At 49.7% G+C, this 12,454-nt stretch overlaps 1 long non-coding RNA gene across 1 annotated transcript; it reads right to left on the bottom strand.

Annotated features, from left to right (window-relative positions):
- Nucleotides 1-7,601: 7,601 nt before the first annotated feature.
- Nucleotides 7,602-11,164, bottom strand: LOC109943195 (uncharacterized). The gene is made up of 2 exons (XR_002265927.1): nt 10,361-11,164; nt 7,602-7,825 (listed from the first exon to the last, which is right to left on the bottom strand). It is a non-coding gene; the product is annotated as an uncharacterized lncRNA (long non-coding RNA).
- Nucleotides 11,165-12,454: the final 1,290 nt, after the last annotated feature.

Genomic DNA, 12,454 nt, shown 5'->3' on the forward strand with positions numbered 1-12,454 from the left:
GTCAGGGTGGATGTGGTGGCCACCATGAGCTGTAAGAAGCTCGTTGTGGACATGCACTACGAGGCGCGAATCCAAGCCATCGCCAGCTACCACGGCTCTGTCCTTAGGGAGAAGGTGACCAAGCAGGACGTCCGAACCATGTTGTTGACTAGGGACTAGTACTTGCAGGTAAATATAGCACTTTAATATTTGTGACAAATTTTGCTTAATTTTATCTTCTGATATGTAGTATACTTGTTTTACTTTGTAGATGATTCCTTATTGGTACGCCGCACATCCTCAGTGATGGGAGCAGATGGTGGATAGGTGGTGCTCGCCTGAGTGGGACGAGGCGCACAACTCTAGCCGGAAACAATGTCTGATGATGCAAGGTCCCTCCGACCACCAAGGCAGTAGCAGCCTCGATAAATATGCAGAAGTATGGGTACACCCTCTTTTTTATTTAGGTATATAACACTGGATTATATATTATTTCTAAATATCTCGTTGGTTTTCTTGCAGTCGGTGTCACATGGTGGCCAACCTTGCTCCATCTTCTCGGCTTATGTTATGGCCCACAAGGGCAAGGCGACATCTGACGTCACCTACAACCCGGATGATAGGCCCGAGGCGTATAACAACCCCACCATCTACTACCACCTAAGTGAGTACACTGCCATTGCACAGGAGGTCCATGGGCAAGATTACGATCTGAGGACCGATGACATTGACGGAGATGTCCTCATGAGGGACGGAGGAGGCAAGAGGCATGGGCGGTACTGGATTGCCGACGAAGCAACTGGCTCGTCGTCCACTCCCACTCTGTCTCAGGTGTGAGCACGGAGCACGAGCTCGAGCCTGTGGCAGAACCTCCCAAGTTATTGGGCCCACATGCACCTGTCCTTGTCTCAAAGACCTCAGACAACTATGCATGTGCACCAGATAACTTAACAGGATCCGTCCGATTGCCCAAGGACATCGGATAAACCACTTACAACCAGAACCGCGGGATTAAGTAACACAAATCACACACACAACATTTTTGCAGCGGAAATCTTATTACCAAATTTTACAGGTTACAAAAATTTTACAATGTACATGATCGGAGTGATTACAAGGTGATTCAAAGAAATAACTTTGAACTGTTATAAATTATTTATAGTTTTGAAATATATGCTAGCTCAAGTGACCATCCTCAATAAGAAGATAAAGACGGGGTATACTTATATAAGAAGGCCGAGCCCACCGGCACTTAACACCATCAACAGCAGCACAAAACTATAACCTGAAAAACAACAGGGAATAAAACCCTGAGTATGGAATTACTCAGTAAGACTTACCCGACTAAAGAAAAGACTCTCAAGGATATGCTGGATTTGGGAATCAAGGAGAGGCTTTAGCAAGAATCAACTTAGATACTTTTGCAGAAAATAGCTTACTAAAGTGAATCCTTACTTTCAATGTTTTAACGCCGGATTAAATATTAATAGACTCTGTTTGCATCTGGTCTAATTTCACCATCTCATCAATACAACATCATTTTTATTCATGAGGTTCACATCCTTACTTAGGTTGTAGGGCAGTGACCAAGTCTTCATAACCGCGAAGGTACGACGATCCGAATCGATTATACTCAGCTGAGGATCTCCAATCACACGACATATGTAGCACTTAACCCTTGCATATGTCAACCCGCCACCGGGGTTCTTAAGACCAGATCAGGTTCATGCGAACCGAGAGCACAGATACACCACCGTCCAGTCTCTTGCCACGGAGGGTACACGCTACTCTCGCCACCGCTCCACGCCCATTCCGTGTTATCTTATTCTGGCCTTAGTCTGCCCGAGGCAAAGCTTACCCATGACGAGGCATGTGACCAGTTAAAGGGTCCTCGATCATCAAGCCTACATACGCATCCAATCCTTAATCAACCTGGGTAAAACATCACCTGTTCCTAGCCCAAGTTCCGATTTAAGTACTTCCATCCTTAGGATTGTTTGTGTTCCTTAGGATGAAAAGAGCATCACAGGGAACTTTGCAGTAAGATCCCACCATGCTCCCAATGAAAATATATTCTTGTAGGTAGAAGCCATCCTTCCTCAGGATAACCCCTGAGCTAGACAGTATTGCAAAAGACAACCTCTATCCACAAGATTTAAGCAGGGCTAAGCATTTTTGTAAATCATATTTTTGATACTTCACCAGAAGTATCTATAAAGGTATGGATATCAAGGAAGGCAATGCATCCAAGGGTTTCCAAGCAACTCTTATAAACCTAATGCACATTCACTAGACTTAAAGTGTGTAAAAATAATTTAAAAACACAAGGAAGGGGTTGCATGCACCGGAGCTTGCCTGGAAGATACACTAGGTTAGTGTTTGTTAGACGATGAGTATCCTTCGACCGAGCACTTGCTTGATTTAACCATCTTCAGGTTGGTCCATCAGCTTCATCCTGCGGATTAGCCCGCGCTTGGGGTCGACTTGGTTCGGGTTCTCCGCATCACACGATTAATTAACGTACCTGAATGGAATGCATTATGCACATGAATGCATATCGACATGAATATTACAAACCTAAATAGTGCTACGCGATGACGAATTTAAACACCTAGCGGCGAGGCGTTGTACAATTTTGTACGGAATCACTAGTTATTAATATACGACTACACGCAATAATTACGCTTCTCGAACCTAACGCAAACATCACGAACCACAAACTATACACATGAAAGACAATTAGCCTAATCACAACTTATCAATTAATTAATTAAATTCTAAACTTATCCCTTACTTTATAAATTATACTACATCTTTATAAATGATTAAAATATTTCATCAACACGCTAGCACATTAATTTATTTAACGATCGAACTATTCTAAACAATTCATCAGCTTACCGTTTCAACAGCTGACACGAATCCGCGAGATCGGTAGCGATTTTCCGATCCAAGCAATTTGTCGAACGCTTGGGGAATATCGTGCTGCTAGCTTCGTCTTCACCCGATTCTTGCGTAGACCTTTTTCCGAGCACCCGTCAAGCACCACACGGGATTTATTGCTTTATCCGAATTCTCGGGATCGTTCGACGACGCAAGAGATGTCGACCAGTTGGAGACTTGTAGGGTCGAGCACGACAAAGAGTTCCGAGGGTCGACATAAGCAGCACGAAATTGGAAATCAAATCATCGGAGTCAATAAGCACGTCGTGGGCATAACGTGGGTCGACGACGAGGTCCATGACGAGTGTCGCAAGGCATGACAAATGGGAAGGAGGCGATGCACGAATTTCAGAGCATGGAGCTCACGGCGGCTTGAGGGAGACGGCCGTGGGAGGGACTTCGGTGAGCTGGAGCGGGATACGGCCTGGGCGCGACGAAGGGAGCTGCGCGTTCAGAGCGAGCAGGGAGAATCGACGGCGGGCAGTGAGACGGCAGAGGAAATCGAGCAGGCAGGGGAGAGAGAAACAGGACACGCGCGGGAAGGGATCTCGGCTGGGGCGTCGAGCACCGGGGCGCCATCCATGGAGGGGCTTGACCGGGCGCCGGAGCTTGGAGACGGACTGAGCAGGGAGGACGCTAAGCGCCATGGGAGATGGCTGGGTTAGCGGCGCTCGGCAAGGAGAAGCAGAGGACACCGGCGTCCATGGTAGGGGCTAGACGCGAGCACAACAGAGCAGGGCGACAACGCGGTGGAGCAGAGGGTGCGCGCAGGCAACTTCGAAGCCGGGCGAGTGGGAGGGAGAAGACGGGGAGGGAAGTCGGCTGGAGCAAGGCATCCCGGCGAGCTGCGCGCAGGGAAGGCACGCAGGGCGCGGCCCGCGCGACGCAGGGGGAGTTCGGCTGGAGAATGAAGAGGAGCAGAGGGATTCCAAGCGCAGGGGCTGAGGGAGAGAGAGAAGGGGAGCTCGCGGCAGCCATCACCGGCAGAGGAAGCTCCGGCGAGGGAGATCCACGAGCGGGGAAGCAAGGAGATGGGCTTCGAGCTAAGCAGAGCGCGGCGAAGGGCTGCAGCGCTGGGGCTCGACTGGAAGAAGAGCGCTCGGCTGGCCGGAGAGGAGAGCGAGTGCGTGCCAGCAGGGAGAGAGAGAGACACGCGGCATGAGCCGAGAGAGAGGAGATAAGGCCGCGCCAGGGGAGAACGGCGGCGGAATCTCCACCGGCGGTGAGCGGCGGCCGCAGAAAAATCAGGACAGGATGAGAACGATGACGCGATGACGCGTAGGAGATAAGGATGGCTGGAAAAGAATTCAGAGAAGAGAGAGAATAGAGGTAGAGAGGATATTTTCACTCCTATTTTCGTTATTTTCTCTCACGCAAAAACGCCTGCCAAAGTACCATGGTTCCAAAAATTAAGATTTTGAAGAGCCAAACTAGATCAGGCTACAGTATTCGGACAATAATTAAGACAACACCGGTTTAGTCAAAATCGGATAAAAATTCATCCGTTATCTAAACATAGTTGAGTTGATTACCCTACAGTGTGGGATGGAGGATAAATTGGATCATAAACTTGCGCAAGATTTTGCGCGATTCGAATTATTTTGCCCCGCACATTTTAGGAGTTGATCTCAAATTAACTTGTTCGAGATAAAAATCGTCCAAGTGGTTCGGGCTTCCGAATTCGTATTCGCGCGAGCGATGAATTTGAAATAATCACCAGACGCACCAATTTTCGGAACAACTACGTTCCGAATATCACGAAAATTTTGGAAGAGCCTGGATAAATAAAAATAAAAACGATGTCGCACTCGCGACAAACGAAACAGATGCGATATTAAAATCGCGATAAGCGAAGATGATTAAAATTTAAAAATCCGTTTTATCCACTGATATTGCGTGCTTAAATCCTTACTCGTTGTCGAGCGGAATATAAACACCTGGGATGTTACAAAGCCCAGCCATACGACCTCGGCAGGACAACTCACATCATCACATACAACAACTCTAGGTTAGTGCTTCTGTAACTTGTCATTCCTTGAGTTATATACCTTCTCTTTGAGTTATTATAACATTGGGATGAAATATTATAGGCCCAGCTAGAAGAAGAGAGTATGGAACGACAAGAGATGGAGGCGACGATGATAGCGGAGCGGGAGGTAGAGTGGGAGGCCCACTTGGCAGATCAGTAGAGGATGGCGGAGATGTTCCAGTACATGCAGAGCCTTGACGTCACACATGGTTTTGCTCCACCACCACCGTTGTTCCCTCTAGTTGACCCTGCTCAGTTCCATACTCCTGTGAGTATCAAAATTCTAGTCCTGCATGATATATATTCATATATTATAACACATGCAATTTCTTCTCTGTGCAGGGACAATCTGGGGCAGCATCCAACAACCCTCATGGATTGCCCAGCACATCGCCGCACCAGTCCAACCGCCCACCTCGCTGAGATACTTTGTGCACATGATCTTATCTTTGTTAGTGTTGTTAATACATTGTGAGATAACTTGGTCTAAACTTGTTGATGTTGGTAATGCTTTGTGAGATACTTGAGACTTATGTTCTTGAGTGTTGGAGACTTATGTTTGTGTTCGAACTTGTTGCTTTATGAGATTTATGGTCTTTGTGAGATATGCGATGTATATGTGATATCTGTTATGATTATGTGATATCTGTTATGTATATGTGATGATTATGTGATATATCTTTTGTTTGGATGGAATAGCAAAAACAAATAAAAAGGGGTATTCTATTCACTTTGCCGTGTGCAACACTCGACAAAGAGGTACTTTGCCGAGTTTTAAGGTCATAGCACTCGGCAAAGAAGGCACACCTGGGCACCGGTAAAGCCTCTTTGCCGAGTGATGTGGCCTTGGCACTCGTCAAAGAAGCAAGCTTTGCCGAGTGCCCCCTAGTGCACTCGGCAAAGGAACTGACAAAAGGGGCCGCAGGTGATCCCTTTGACGAGTGCTAGTTAGTCAGGCACTCGACAAAGAGGCAGCTTTTGCCGAGTGCCACATAATACGCTCGGCAACCAAAATGGTAAAGAGGCCCATGGGGAGCTTCTTTGCCGATTGTCAGTACAATGGACACTCGAGAAAGAGAGAGCATTGCCGAGTGTCACTCGGTGGGCACTCGACACAGGCTCCGGCTCCGTCGCCGTCACCTGGCGCCGTGATGGCGACTTCTCCTTGCCGAGTATCCAATAAAAAGTACATGGCAAAGAAGTTGTTGCCGATGTACAGTTCGCCGAGCCTTCTTTTCTGAGTGTCACACTCGGCAAAGCCTTCGTCGAGTGTTTTCCAGGTTTTGCCGAGTGCTTCAGACACTCGGCAAAGCAGATGTTCCCGGTAGTGAACTCGAGGAGACAATGATGATAATGAGTAGTTTTTATGGACTATGTAATTTTACTTTTTAAATTTATTGCATTTTATACACTTTATTTAATTTATGTAATTTCATAGAACTATGTATTTTTCGTATTTTACGTACTTTGTTTGAATTATGAGTTAATTTTTAGTCTGTAAAAGAAAGCTGTTCTGAAATCAAGGTGGTTGTAGGATGACAGTAAAAGTTGTGGACAAAGGTTAGAGGTTATGTAGTGGAATATTTGTCACACCCGGATTTAAGGGCAAATCCAGGCATAAATCAAATGTGTGCTAGGATCAAGTCTCACACATATGATGACTCATGGTACAGAAACGAATGTCACATCTTTACTATATAGTAGGAATTCTGTACAAAATAGCTAAATAATTACATCATACGGAGACAACGATCCTCTGCAACCATAGTTGACTGGGAGACGATAGCCTAGACCTCTCACGAACTCATCGCGACATCCTTCATGCTCCTTATCTTGTGGTACCTATCCTTGACCTGGGGGATGTGAGTACAGCAAGGGTGAGCTCACATGCGTTCATCGCTCAACAAGTTGTGGGGAATAATGTGCATGAGCTCACTTATGGTGGGGCTCATGTGAAGTGTAAGGCTTACCAAAGAGAATGGTTAAGGCTAAGCGTTGCTTTTAACAAGTTGGTCAAAATTTTATTTAGCAGTTACTAAGTATAACTAGATACCATCCCCATTAAAAGAGATCACAATTAATAATAAATTCCACAATGCAATGCAAATGATAAATTAAATTTAATTCCATAAATTAATCGTGCGAGAGTCCTGAGTCGCTCTTGACCGTGAGCATGGCTGATATACCAGTTTTACACTCTGCAGAAATTGTGTCCTTTACCCACAAGTTGTGTATCCCATCTAGCTAGGGTTTGCAAGACCCTTAGACACTTCCGAGGTGAATGGCTAGGGATCCACTACGAGGCCTTTACAAAGTTCCACAAGCTTCAGAAAACCCAGTACGATTTCGTGAGAAGCTCGATATTGGAATCCCTTGTCCGAAAAGCCATCGCAGCAAGATCGACCCGAGAACCTCCGAACACTGGCAACACCTTTATCACCCTTGCCCCTTTCGGGTAAGGTAGTCCTCCACTAGCTTTCCTAATTAATCAACCAATGGCGTCCCATTCCACCCTTGTGGTAGCACGGTTATCTCAAGTTAAGCTCCATGTTCCATTTAATCAAAATGATCTTATCATGAACAATAAATAATCCATTAACAAAAATAAGCATGATCATGATTCATATGTATCATAACACACAAAACCACATGGAGCAATAGCAAATTGTACCCATTAATTCATTTGTAAGCAAGGTATAGGGTAGACAAAACTAGGGTAACCTATTAGGTCCCATCAAATTAACCTAAGCATGTCACAGTGATTAACAGAAATATTATTGGGTAAAGAAGAGTGATCAAGGGCACAACTTGCCTGTGACTTGAGATTCCAGGTACTTCACTAAGTTGGTCTTCGGGTTCCACGTGACCTCGCTTCTACTCGTAGCAATACATACAATCAAGCAAATAATGGGTATGGTAGTATTACACCAAAGCATAAGAACAAAACATCGTAAGGATATTCTACGATAGGGTCAATAAACACTAAAATCAGAGTTACGGTTATAAAGATATGGTTTTCGGAAGATTTATGCGATTAAACAAGAAAACTATGTTTTATGTTGATTATTATGAATCATGTGAGAAATATATTCTAACTAATTTCAACCTTAATCTAAGTTATCATGTTTTAGTCATCTTATAATTATAGACATATTAACTTTGATTAGAAGGGTTAATTTACTCGCATAGGTTAAACAAATACCTATCTTTGAAAAACATGTTACTTGGTAAAATAATGTTACTATAGCGTAGGCAATATTATTGCGAAGCTAACGCAACTCTAACAGACTAAATCGGAATTATAATAGAGAAGTTATTGATTTTCTAACTCTTGGAATTTAATTTAGCACTAAAAATTCCATTTTCGGATTAATATCCACAATTCACTAGATTTTTGAATGAATGCACTAATTACACAAAACTCAGGACCTAAATTTTATTCTTTATAACTTTGTTAGGACTGTGGATTATTTAAGAAAAACTAGGGGCTCTTTATGAACTTTACCGTGGTGAAGGGGTATGAGTTTATCTGAGTCGTCCGATCACCCCCAATGGATCAAATTAGATTTATAATCTGCTGAACCGGTACTCCATCTCGGTCGTAGGATATGAAATATTGTCAGGGACCATAATTAGGGGTACCCCCAAGACTCCTAATCTCAGCTGGTAACCCCCATCAGCACAAAGCTGCAAAGGCCTGATGGGTGCGATTAAGTCAAGGCTCGGTCCACTCAAGGGACACGATCTCGCCTCGCCCGAGCCCATCCTCGGGCAAGGGCAGCCGACCCCGGAGGATTTACGTCTCGCCCGAGGACCCTCTCCAGCAACGGACACACCTTCGGCTCGCCCGAGGCCCAGTCTTCACCAAGAAGAAACCTTGGCCAAGTCGCCACGCCGACCGACCGTATCGCAGGACCATTTAATGCAAAGGTGGCCTGACACCTTATCCTGACGCGCGCCCTTCAGTCGACAGAGCCGAAGTGACCGCAGTCACTTCGCCGCTCCACTGACCGGCCTTACAAGGGGACAGCGCCGCCTGCGCCGCTCCGACTGCTGTGCCACTCGACAGAGTGAGGCTGACAGCAGCCAAGTCCGGCCTCGGGCGCCATAGGAAACTCCGCCTCGCCCGACCCAGGCCTCGGACTCGGGCTCAGCCCCAGAAGACGACGAACTCCGCCTCGCCCGACCCCAGGGCTCGGACTCGGGCTCCGTCCCGGAAGACGACGAACTCCGCCTCGCCCGACCCCAGGGCTCAGACTCGGGCTCGGCCCCGGAAGACGACGAACTCCGCCTCGCCCGACCCCAGGGCTAGGACTCAGCCCTGGCCTCAGCCGACGGTCTCCGCCTCGCCCGACCCAGGGGCTCGGACTCGACCTCGGCCTCGGAAGACAGACTCAACCTCGACCTCGGAGGAGCCTCCACCTCGCCCAACCCAGGGCTCGGACCGACCACGTCACAGGAGGCGCCATCATTACCCTACCCCAAGCTAACTCAGGCTACGGGGAACAAGACCGGCGTCACATCTGGCTCGCCCCGGTAAACAAGTAATGATGGCGCCCCGCATGCTCCATGACGACGGCGGCTCTCAGCCCCCTTACGGAAGCAAGGAGACGTCAGCAAGGACTCGACGGCCCCGATAGCTGTCCTTCCGCCAGGCTCCAGCGCTCCTCCGACGGCCACGACACCACACGAACCGGGTGCCAAAACCTCTCCGGCTGCCACGACGGCATGTACTTAGGGCACTAGCTCTTTGCTGCTAGACACGTTAGCACACTGCTACACCTCCCATTGTACACCTGGATCCTCTCCTTACGTCTATAAAAGGAAGGTCCAGGGCCCTCTTACGAGGGTTGGCCGCGTGGAGAAGGACGGGACGGCGAGCGCGTAAGCCTCTCGCTCCCTCCCACGCGGACGCTTGTAACCCCCTACTACAAGCGCACCCGACCTGGGCGCGGGACAAACACGAAGCCCGCGGGTTTCCCCTTTTACGCCTGCCTCCCTCCGGCTTTTTCCCCCTTCGCGCTCTGTCTCGCGCCGACCGATCTGGGCTGGGGCACGCGGCGACAATTTACTCGTCGGTCCAGGGACCCCCCGGGGGTCGAAACGCCGACAAATATACAATCACGATTTAACATAGCGAAGGGGTAAGAGCAATCTAATATTGGCCATTGCTTCACAGATTGACGGTCGTAGATGTGGGATCTGCTCGCCTAGTTATGACCGTTCATCAGTCGTTCAATGGCCAGAGCCACATGCCCCCCACCTAGCGCTCGGCCACGGCAGCGCACAATACTAGCGCTGCGGCAGCTATGGCCGACACGCCCATTCATCACACTAACGCCCTGAACACCAATACGAATAGTAATAATCATAGCAGGGTACTTGGTGAGCACGGTAGGGGCAACTTACCGGTGGTTTGAGTAATGTGGAGTCCAGTCTATGGCGAGATGTGGCTTCACGGTGGCTCCTCCACTCCAACGAGAAATCACCAGCATTTCAGTTGGTGGCTTCGCCCGGGGTGGCCACGGATAGGTGCGGGATGACTTGGCCACTCGCAAGACCACCTGTTAAACTTGGAGCAGCGACGCAGGCGAGAAGATCGTTCGGTGACCATCTCATCTCCCTCTCGGCGGCAATGGCACTCGACGGTAGACAATGGAGCAGGGGTCGGTCTACGCACATATATACACGGTAGAAGTTGGGAACCAACCCCAACAACCCCGCGAAAATCGTAACTACCCAGCTGATGATCCCCCCACGGCCACTACGAGATTCTAGATCGGACAGTAGACGAGCCCACAACCACCATGAAGGGGAAAGAGCTGGCAAGTGGGCCCCACATGGCAGTGATTGAGAGCGACTTGATAGAGACTAGCACCGGGACTCACCTGACAGTGATGGATGCTGGAGACACGGGCACGACCGGCTTGCGGAGTCTAGCCCTGCCCGACCGACGCATAGGGCCCATGTGTCATCCACTTGGGGGAAAAGAAAAGGGGTGAGTTTTGGTGAGCCGGGGCAGGGGTTAAAAGGAGAAATGGGCCTACGGAGCAGACCAGGCTGAAAGCATGTTCCTTTTTTATTTTATTTTCTTTTATTTTTCCCTTGTATTTTTCCCTTGTATTTCAATTTCCAATTTCGAAACGCCGACAGTTGGCGCGCCAGGTAGGGGCCTGCTGCGTGTCAACGAACAGCTTCCCGTCAAGCTCCAGATGGGCAATCTCCAGCAACCTTTCCAGCGCGGGACGGTGCTCCGTTTCGGGAGTCTTGAGTTCATGTCCCTCGACGGCAGCTATGACATGATACTCCTTCCCCCGCCGCGCGACAGCGACAATGGCGGCCGACAACCCGCCCGCCGGCGGCGGAATCGACAACGTCTTCCCCACGTGGCGGAAGAACAACATTTGGATTTGTCCCGCCGCCTCCCCCACCGACGGAGGAGGAGGCGGGGCAACCAAGGCCAAGCAGGAGGCGGCACCTCGTCGGCTGTCGAGCGAGTCGACGGCGCCGGCGCCCCAACGGGGGACACGTCGGGCATCGACCTCGCGTCTGAGACGAAGACGAGTGCCGTTTCCCCGCAACACGCCAACTCCAAGCGGACGGACGATGCCAGCACGCTCGCAAAAGACTTGCTGGGCGTCACCCTCATACCTGAGACGACGGTGCAGTCTGCCCTTGACGTGACTTCGTCACCGCCCGTTGACCAAGAGGTACCGACCGATTCCCATCTCGTGCCTTTTGGATTCAGCCTCGACCCACCAAGCGACTTCGCTTCGGTGGACGCTTTCATAGAGGCGAGTCCAAACCCTCCGGGGTACCGTATGCGGTCACCCTGGGACCGGCTGACAGACGTCTCGACCTACGGGCCCTCGGGTCTCAAGGAAGATGACGAGCCCGACTTTTGTTGGGATTTCTCCGGACTTGGTAGCCCAGTGCCATGCGGGACTTCATGACCGCATGTGACTACTGCCTTTCTGACTGTTCCGACGGTAGCCGCAGCTTCGGTGACGAGGACTGCGGTCCAAGTCATGAATGTTTCCACGTCGATCTAGGGGGTCCCGGCGAAGGCAACCATCTTGGTATACCAGAGAACGGTGATCCCCCTAGGCCTGCGCCTCGCGTTGACATCCTACGGGAGCTAGTTGTGGTCCCAGTCCCTGCGAGGGGTCAGGACTCACAGCTCGAGCAAATCCGCGAGATGCAGGCCAGGCTCGATGAGGGAGCAGGAACACTTGAGCCGTTCCGCCGGAACATCGGGCAAGAATGGGCAGACCAACCTCCGGCCGGAGAAGCGCGTCATCTACCCCAGGGCATCCAGCACCGCATCGCCGACGATGTCAGAGCAAGGCCGCCACCGGCTTCCAGTGGGGTCGGCCAGAACCTGGCTGCAGCGGCAATACTTCTGCGCGCGATGCCGGAGCCATCAACCACCGAGGGGCGGCGTATCCAGGGAGAGCTCAAGAATCTCCTGGAGGATGCCGCGGTCCGACGGGCCGAAAGCTC

The sequence above is a fragment of the Zea mays genome, chromosome 10, assembly GCF_902167145.1.
Source record: "Zea mays cultivar B73 chromosome 10, Zm-B73-REFERENCE-NAM-5.0, whole genome shotgun sequence".
In the NCBI taxonomy this organism is placed as follows: Eukaryota; Viridiplantae; Streptophyta; class Magnoliopsida; order Poales; family Poaceae; genus Zea; species Zea mays.